Genomic DNA, 9,826 nt, shown 5'->3' on the forward strand with positions numbered 1-9,826 from the left:
CTGCCGTCGCCGGCCGCCGCCGCCGCCGCCGCCGAGGTTCACCGCCGCGCATCATTTTTCGTGCCTGCGGTTTTTTTTTAAAAACCGATCGGTTTTCGTCGGTTTAATAGATTCGGTTTTTTTAAATAGATTGGTTTTTCTGGTTTATTTATTTTAGTGAGCGTTCGTCATTTTTTTTTCTCGGATTAAATCCGCGATTTTTCTGATCGCGATTCCTGATCCGATTTTCGTTTTAGTTTAACTTTTCGCTCGTTTATCGGAATCAGGCGATTCAAGCGCCTAGAGTTTCGTCTCGAAACCCTCTATCCGTTTAACCAACTTAAACAAGATTTTTCTACTGTAAAATTTGCCCTAGATCCAGATTACAAGAACGAAGTTGTTTTCTTCCGTCGTTTGACTTTCGTTGCTTCGTTCGATTTGATTCTTTTTGCCAACCGGAGTTCTTAAGTTGAACCTTCTGGTTAGATCTCTTATTTGTGTTTTACCTGTGCATTAGTTGAGTACTTATTGTATGCTTGTTTGTTTGTCTGCGATAGAGTATCCGGAGTGCGCCGCCTGTTACTTCGAATCGCTAGGTTTCCCGGATCATCAGCAAGGCAAGTAACACTTTGATCATACCTTTTCTACTACCCAGTTTTATTGCATTAGATCAATCCTCACACATTGCATGATTAGGATCTAATTAAATTGTGGGATGGGAAGTAGATGAGGTAGTACCTATTACCTGTTTATTATCAAACCTTTGGGAGTTACTTCTACGTTTGCTTATTATGCCATGCTATGCTAGTAGACGTGGATTGGGTGAGTGATATCCATGACAGATGTGAGATTGATAATTAATGGTTTATCTAAGGTGGCAACTTAAACACACATCTGGGTGGATTGAGGCACCTGGGTATTCCAGGACTTGCCTGTTTTCTTTTGGACCGCCACCCAGGCTCAAAGGGATCATGAGACTATTCATACTAGAAACTTCCGTGTGCAGCCACAAGCTATTATGGGCTCTAGCATAGTTGACTAAGTTGTGCGAACTCTTACAGTGGTAGACTAGCAGATGTAGGGGATGTAGGTGGTACGGTCTACCCGATCGTAAGGTGCTAGCGCTTCTGAAAGACTATGTCTCGGTCATCCGTCTTCTCAAACACCATGTAGTGCGAGAAAACAAACGGAGGCGATCGAGTCTTGTGGGGAAAAGTGCGCAAACCTCTGCAGAGTGTAACAAACTAATCATGGTTAGCCGTGTCCCCGGTTATGGACATCTTGAGTATCTAGTACTTGGATTATCATGTGAATCTCAACATGTTACTCTAAATTAATTTTGTTGGGTTATGTTTAATGATGATGCTTAATTGGGATTGAGAATGCTGTCAACCATTCTCAATGTTTAACAACCACCTTGATAGTAATTAAAATTTTATTCCTTTGAAGTAGGGAAAAATTGGCTTTACGCAAAACTGTAACCATAGAGCTTTCCACCAGCCAAATATGCATATAGTATAGCTGTTTCATTCCATTACTCTCTATGTGTTACCTTGCCAGCATATTCCATGTGCTGACCCGTTTTCGGGCTGCAACGTTAATGTTGCAGACTTTTCAGACGACGATTAAGGAGTTTTTAGGTCGTGGTTCTATACTCAGTGATGCCGTTGGAGTTGATGGACTCACTTATCTTCCAAGCCTTCCGCTGTTATCGTTATTAGATGGCCTTAAGCCATATTTATTGTAATAAGTTCTCTTTTGAGACATTCGATGTAATAAGTGTGTGATTGCTACTCTGCTATAAATCCTCCGAGTACTGTGTGGTGTCAGCATTACTGATCCAGGGATGACACCGGAGCACAGAGATCAGACTGTTTGAGGTCTGGTCGCTACAGAGATGGTATCAGAGCACACGCTGACTGTAGGACACGACCACTAAGCTAAAGACCTAGATCACTACTCACTCTCTTCTCTTCTGACCTCTCATCTTTTCTATTCTTTAGGATGGCGGATGCAAGGAACAAGTTTACGCAACCGGATGAAGATGCACCCTTTGGACGCCACTTGAAGGAAGTCACTAGATACCTGAACATAGGAGTACCAAGCTTCACGGGAACCTACAACGCCACTTTACCTGAAGAAGAGCGCTGGATGATTCAAGTTCAAGTTCCAGGAAGGACGTTCATGCCAGTCACTGAGCCCATAGAATTTTCTTTTGATGCACCAACTTGGAGTCTAGGAAAGAGCATGGCAGCTCACATCACCATGGGACGCATTGGAGAAGTCTACCGCAAGGATCTCAGGGATACTATCTACCAGATTTGTGGGCGCCGAGATGAACACTGGGAGATGATCAGCACCAGGAATGATAGATCAATTGCAGCTTTTATCCAAGAGTTAAACCAGCACATTCGACGACAGGAGAACCAGATGTGCGCCGACATGATAGATCTGAAGAAGGCTAAGACCAGAATCAAGGAACTGGAGGAAGAACTCAAGGCTACACGTGAAGATTATGAAGAGGAAATTGAAGTATTGGTGGATAAGAATGCCGACCTAACAAAGAAGATTGGAATATTTATGGGAGGCCCGACGCCAGTAGAGGAAGACGAAGAACCCAAGGAGATTAGCCCGGAAGACTACATCATCATCGACGGCACCGACTCGGAAGCAGATAGTAGCGATGATGACTATGTTGATGAAGCTGGAGCAGATATTATGGAGTCAACAACCGTAGAATATTTCTAATAGACCACCTCACCAGTAGTAGTAGTCCACCATGTAAATATAGTAGTCCGAGCACTTTTGCGATAGTTAGATCGATTGTATGCCTTTGGTTGATTGATTGAAGTGAATTGTTTGCTTTTGCCTCATGTGCATATGGGTAGTGTTTTCTCTTTAGACCCTCTCTATTCTTATATCTCATCTTTTCTAAACCCTCAGATGCCTCCGAGACGTGACCCCGGATTTGCCTTTCCACCGGAGCTCACCCAGTTGATCCAGCAGCAGAACACATTGATGCAGTTGCTAGTCCAGAATCAGAATCAGGGGAACAACAACAACAACCCACCACCACCACCACCACCTGTTGACCACTTAGCCCGTTTTCTTAGGCTGAATCCGCCGGTGTTTTCCAGTAGCACCGAGCCGATAGTAGCAGATGATTGGCTCCGCAAGACAGCTAGGGAGTTGACCACAGCAGGATGCACAGATGCGGAGAAGGTGAAGTTTGCCGCACATCAGTTAGAAGGACCCGCAGCATCATGGTGGGAGAATTTCACAGCCACCTTCCCAGTCGACACTGTCACATGGGACCAGTTTCAGCAGGCTTTCCGTACTGCCCATGTTTCAGCAGGAGCTATGGCCATGAAGAAGCGTGAGTTTCGTAACTTGCGCCAAGGAGGACGGACAGTTGGCCAGTATGTGGAGGAGTTTAGTAAGCTAGCACGTTATGCCCCAGATGACGTTGCTACGGATGCAGCTAAACAAGAGAAGTTTCTGGAAGGACTGAATGATGAGTTGAGCATGCAGTTGATGGTAGCCACCTTCAACAACTACCAGGAGTTGGTAGATCGTGCTCTTATGATTGAAGGGAAGCAGCAGCAAATTGAGAATCGCAAGAGGAAGTATGGACAAGGAAAGTACAATTCAGGAGCTCAGCAGAAGCCACGTTTTACCCCTAGACCGGGAGGACATTTTCAGCATACCCATGGGGGAGGTAGCTCGCACAATCACAATGGCACTAAGAATGGTAATGGCAATGGAGGAAGCAACGGCCAGAACCGCACCAACCCATCAACCCCAGCCAAGAAGGACTTGAGCCAAGTCACTTGCTATAAGTGTTCGAAGCCAGGACATTATGCCAATGAATGTCCTGAAGGCCAAAATGGCAATGGAAGTTCTGGGAAGAAGCCGAACCCTTTCAACAGGGGACAGGTGAACCACGTTAGCGTGGAGGAGGTTGAAGCTCAGCCCGATGCAGTAATAGGTAAGTTTTTGGTTAAGTCATTTACTGCACTCGTTCTTTTTGATACTGGTGCATCGCATTCATACATCTCAAGGGGATTTGTGGATAAGTATAACCTACCAACCCAAGCCCTTAGGTCACCCATGTTAGTAACCTCGCCAGGAGCAGAGTATGTGGCTAGTCTATGGTGTGATCGGTTACCATTAAGGATTGGTAACTATGTTTTTCCCTCAGACCTAGTAGTATTGGAATCTCAAGGATTGGATGTGATATTAGGCATGGATTGGTTATCAAAGTATGAAGGGAATATTGAGTGTGCTAGTAAGTCAATTTTGCTTACCACACCAGAAGGGAGAAGGATCAAGTATGTATCCCGGCATGTGCCAAAGAGGACCCAAGTAAATTGCCTAACAGGAGTTGTGCAGGAGGAAGTACCAGTGGTAAGGGATTTCCCTGATGTATTTCCAGAAGAGTTGCCAGGCATGCCACCAGATAGAGATATTGAGTTTTTGATTGAGCTATTGCCAGGCACTGGGCCAATATCAAAGAGACCATATAGGATGCCAGCAAAGGATTTGGTGGAAATTAAGAAGCAGATTAAGGAGTTACTGGATAAGGGATATATTCGCCCAAGTTCTTCGCCTTGGGGATCGCCAGTACTTCTAGTGGAGAAGAAGGATGGATCGTTAAGGATGGTTGTTGATTATCGAGGATTGAACGAAGTAACGATCAAGAACAAGTACCCACTACCAATGATCAACGATCTGTTTGATCGATTGCAAGGAGCTAAAGTATTTTCCAAGATCGATTTGCGATCAGGATACCACCAGTTGAAGATTCGAGAACAGGATATTCCGAAGACAGCTTTTACCACCAGGTATGGGCTGTATGAGTATACCGTTATGTCATTTGGTCTGACTAACGCGCCTGCCTATTTTATGAACATGATGAACAAAGTGTTTATGGAGTTTTTGGATAAGTTCGTCGTAGTGTTCATTGATGATATCCTGGTATATTCGAAGAATGAAGAGGAGCATAAGGAGCATTTGCGTTTGGTACTTGGAAAGCTCAGAGAACACCAATTATATGCCAAGTTCAGCAAATGTGAGTTTTGGTTGAAGGAAGTAGGATTCCTCGGACACGTTATATCCGGAGAAGGTATAGCAGTAGATCCCGCTAAAGTTGAAACCGTGACCAAGTGGGAAGCCCCAACAACAGTTGGAGAGATCCGGAGTTTTCTTGGACTCGCAGGATACTACCGGAGGTTTATTGAGAATTTCTCAAAGATTGCGAAGCCTATGACGGAGTTGTTGAAGAAAGATACCAAGTTCATATGGACGGAGGAGTGTGAGGCTAGTTTTCAGGAGTTGAAGAAACGCTTGGTTACCTCACCAGTGTTGATTTTGCCAGACCAGACCAAAGATTATGAGGTGTATTGTGACGCTTCACGTCGAGGACTTGGAGCAGTGCTTATGCAGGAAGGGAGAGTTGTTTCATATGCCTCAAGACAACTGAAGCCCCATGAGTTGAATTATGCCACGCATGATTTGGAGTTAGCAGCCGTAGTGCATGCATTGAAGACATGGAGACATTTCCTCATTGGAAACCATTGTGAGGTGTACACGGATCATAAGAGTTTGAAGTACATTTTCACACAGAAGGAGTTGAATCTCAGACAAAGGAGATGGTTGGAGCTTATCAAAGATTATGATATGAAATTGCACTATCACCCCGGAAAGGCTAATGTAGTAGCTGACGCGTTAAGCCGTAAGAGCCATGTCAATACGTTAATGATGGGAGGGATACCCAAGGAGTTAGCAGAAAATCTTCGTGAACTATGTGTGGAAATAGTTCCGAGAGGCTATGTAGCAGCACTAGAGATTCAGTCAACTTTGATGGATAGAATCAGAGAAGCTCAGAAAACTGACAAAGAGATTGCCGCTATAAAGGAGAAACTGAGCAAAGGAAAAGCTAAAGGATTTCGTGAGGATGAGCACGATACCCTATGGTTTGAAGACCGTGTTTACGTGCCCAATAACCCGGAGATCAGGAAGTTGATTTTGCAAGAGGCACACGATTCACCGTATTCAATTCACCCAGGAAATACCAAGATGTATTTGGATTTGAAGGATATTTTCTGGTGGACGGGAATGAAGAAGGATATTGCGGAGTATGTAGCAGTTTGTGATGTATGCCAGAGAGTAAAGGCAGAGCATCAGAAGCCAGCAGGATTGTTACAACCATTGCCGATACCCGAATGGAAGTGGGATAAGTTAGGCATGGATTTTATCACGGGATTGCCCAGGACTCGTTCAGGCTATGACTCAATTTGGGTTGTAGTTGATCGATTGACGAAAGTAGCTCATTTCATCCCAGTAAAGACCACTTACACCAGTGCTAAGTTGGCAAAGATATACATGACCAGAATAGTATGTCTGCATGGAGTTCCGAGGAGTATCGTATCAGATAGAGGAACCCAGTTTACCTCAAAGTTCTGGAAGCAGTTGCACGAAACTTTGGGTACCAGGCTAGAATTCAGTACAGCTTTTCATCCACAGACAGATGGACAGACCGAGAGAGTAAATCAGATTTTGGAGGATATGCTGAGAGCTTGTGCGCTAGATTATGGATCTAGTTGGGACGATAATTTGCCATATGCAGAGTTCTCTTACAACAACAGTTACCAAACCAGTTTGAAGATGGCCCCTTTCGAAGCTTTGTACGGAAGGAGGTGCAGGACACCGCTGTCGTGGGACGAAGTCGGAGACCGCCAGTTATTTGGACCTGACTTGATTAAAGAGTCTGAACAGAAGGTGAAATTGATTCGCGATAGGCTCAAGATAGCCCAGTCCAGACAGAAGAGTTATGCAGATTCTAAACGCAAGGAGACAGTTTACGAAGTCGGAGATAGAGCTTATCTTCGAGTATCTCCACTTCGGGGAACAAAGCGTTTTGGAGTTAAAGGGAAGTTAGCGCCACGATTTGTAGGACCATATCGAGTTTTGGAACGTATGGGAGAAGTGGCCTACAAGTTGGAATTGCCCGAAGGATTGTCAGGAGTACATGATGTGTTCCACGTTTCTCAGTTAAAGAAGTGTCACGCGGAGATGGCTGACGTACCGTTGAGAGATACAGTGCCTTTGGAAACTATTCAGTTGGATAACGATTTGACCTATGAGGAGAAACCAGTTAAGATCCTCGAGTTTGCCAGCCGAGTTACTCGCAGCAAGGTTATCAAGTTTTGCAAAGTTCAGTGGAGCCACCACACGGAGGATGAAGCCACCTGGGAGCGAGAGGAAGATTTGCTCAAAGACCACCCTCACCTATTTTCTAGCCAACCCGAATCTCGAGGGCGAGATTCATCTTAAGGGGGGTAGGTTTGTAACATCCCAAATTTTCAATTTGGAATGTTATACATTAGATCATCATTGCATATCATATTTATTTTGCATTTTGGTTGATCCTAGAAAATTCTACGCAACTCAAGGACCCATGGAGAGAGTTGGGGATTTCGTTATTTTCATATTTGAGTTTTCTCAAATTTTGAGAATAGGATCATTTGATTTTATTTATTTTATCATCAATTATTTCTATTACAAAAATATGAGAGAGGGAATAAAATGACTTTCCCAAAATAGAGAAATATTGAGGATTTAATAATAAAATCAAACAAGATTTTATTTCGGAGTTTTTCGGTGTTTTATTTGAATTTAGGAAAAATGTGCGTTTTTCAAAATTGCATTTAGGCCCCAAATAAATGTTCACTTTGTCGGGCTTGATTTTAGAAGCCCGGGGAAATTTATTTCGGGATTTTGGAGTCCGTTTAGTATTCTTTTATTTTTATTCCGAGCGGAAATAAATTTAAAAAACGAACCGACCTAACGGGCCGTGTCCGACTAGGACTCTGGCCCGACTAGGCTTTATAAGCCGAGGCCAGCCCCGGGGAACCCTAGCCGCCCCACCCCACCCTAGCCGCCGCCCGGTCCCGCGCCCGCCCGCCGCTGCCAGCCGCCCGCGCCGCGCGCCGCCGCGCCCGACCGCCGCGCCGCCCCGCGCCGCCGTCGCCGGACGCCGCGCCGCGCGAGGTTCGCCGCCGCGCCTTCGTTTTTCGTGCCTTCGGTTAAAAAACGATCGTTTCGTCGGTTTAATAGATTCGGTTTTTTAAATAGATCGGTTTTTTCCGGTTTATTTATTTTAGCGAGCGTTCGTCGTTTTTCTTTTTCTCGGATTAAATCCGCGATTTTTCTGATCGCGATTTCTGATCCGATTTTCGTTTTAGTTTAACTTTTCGCTCGTTTATCGGAATCAGGCGATTCAAGCGCCTAGAGTTTCGTCTCGAAACCCTCTATCCGTTTAACCAACTTAAACAAGATTTTGCTACTGTAAAATTTGCCCTAGATCCAGATTACTAGAACGAAGTTGTTTTCTTCCGCCGTTTGACTTTCGTTGCTTCGTTCGATTTGATTCTTTTTGCCAACCGGAGTTCTTAAGTTGAACCTTCTGGTTAGATCTCTTATTTGAGTTTTACCTGTGCATTAGTTGAGTACTTATTGTATGCTTGTTTGTTTGTCTGCGATAGAGTATCCGGAGTGCGCCGCCTGTTACTTCGAATCGCTAGGTTTCCCGGATCATCAGCAAGGCAAGTAACACTTTGATCATACCTTTTCTACTACCCAGTTTTATTGCATTAGATCAATCCTCACACATTGCATGATTAGGATCTAATTAAATTGTGGGATGGGAAGTAGATGAGGTAGTACCTATTACCTGTTTATTATCAAACCTTTGGGAGTTACTTCTACGTTTGCTTATTATGCCATGCTATGCTAGTAGACGTGGATTGGGTGAGTGATATCCATGACAGATGTGAGATTGATAATTAATGGTTTATCTAAGGTGGCAACTTAAACACACATCTGGGTGGATTGAGGCACCTGGGTATTCCAGGACTTGCCTGTTTTCTTTTGGACCGCCACCCAGGCTCAAAGGGATCATGAGACTATTCATACTAGAAACTTCCGTGTGCAGCCACAAGCTATTATGGGCTCTAGCATAGTTGACTAAGTTGTGCGAACTCTTACAGTGGTAGACTAGCAGATGTAGGGGATGTAGGTGGTACGGTCTACCCGATCGTAAGGTGCTAGCGCTTCTGAAAGACTATGTCTCGGTCATCCGTCTTCTCAAACACCATGTAGTGCGAGAAAACAAACGGAGGCGATCGAGTCTTGTGGGGAAAAGTGCGCAAACCTCTGCAGAGTGTAACAAACTAATCATGGTTAGCCGTGTCCCCGGTTATGGACATCTTGAGTATCTAGTACTTGGATTATCATGTGAATCTCAACATGTTACTCTAAATTAATTTTGTTGGGTTATGTTTAATGATGATGCTTAATTGGGATTGAGAATGCTGTCAACCATTCTCAATGTTTAACAACCACCTTGATAGAAATTAAAATTTTATTCCTTTGAAGTAGGGAAAAATTGGCTTTACGCAAAATTGTAACCATAGAGCTTTCCACCAGCCAAATATGCATATAGTATAGCTGTTTCATTACATTACTCTCTATGTGTTACCTTGCCAGCATATTCCATGTGCTGACCCGTTTTCGGGCTGCAACGTTAATGTTGCAGACTTTTCAGACGATGATTAAGGAGTTTTTAGGTCGTGGTTCTATACTCAGTGATGCCGTTGGAGTTGATGGACTCACTTATCTTCCAAGCCTTCCGCTGTTATCGTTATTAGACGGTCTTAAGCCATATTTATTGTAATAAGTTCTCTTTTGAGACACTCGATGTAATAAGTGTGTGATTGCTACTCTGCTATAAATCCTCCGAGTACTGTGTGCTGTCAGCATTACTGATCCAGGGATGACACCGGAG

The sequence above is a fragment of the Triticum aestivum genome, chromosome 3A, assembly GCF_018294505.1.
Source record: "Triticum aestivum cultivar Chinese Spring chromosome 3A, IWGSC CS RefSeq v2.1, whole genome shotgun sequence".
In the NCBI taxonomy this organism is placed as follows: Eukaryota; Viridiplantae; Streptophyta; class Magnoliopsida; order Poales; family Poaceae; genus Triticum; species Triticum aestivum.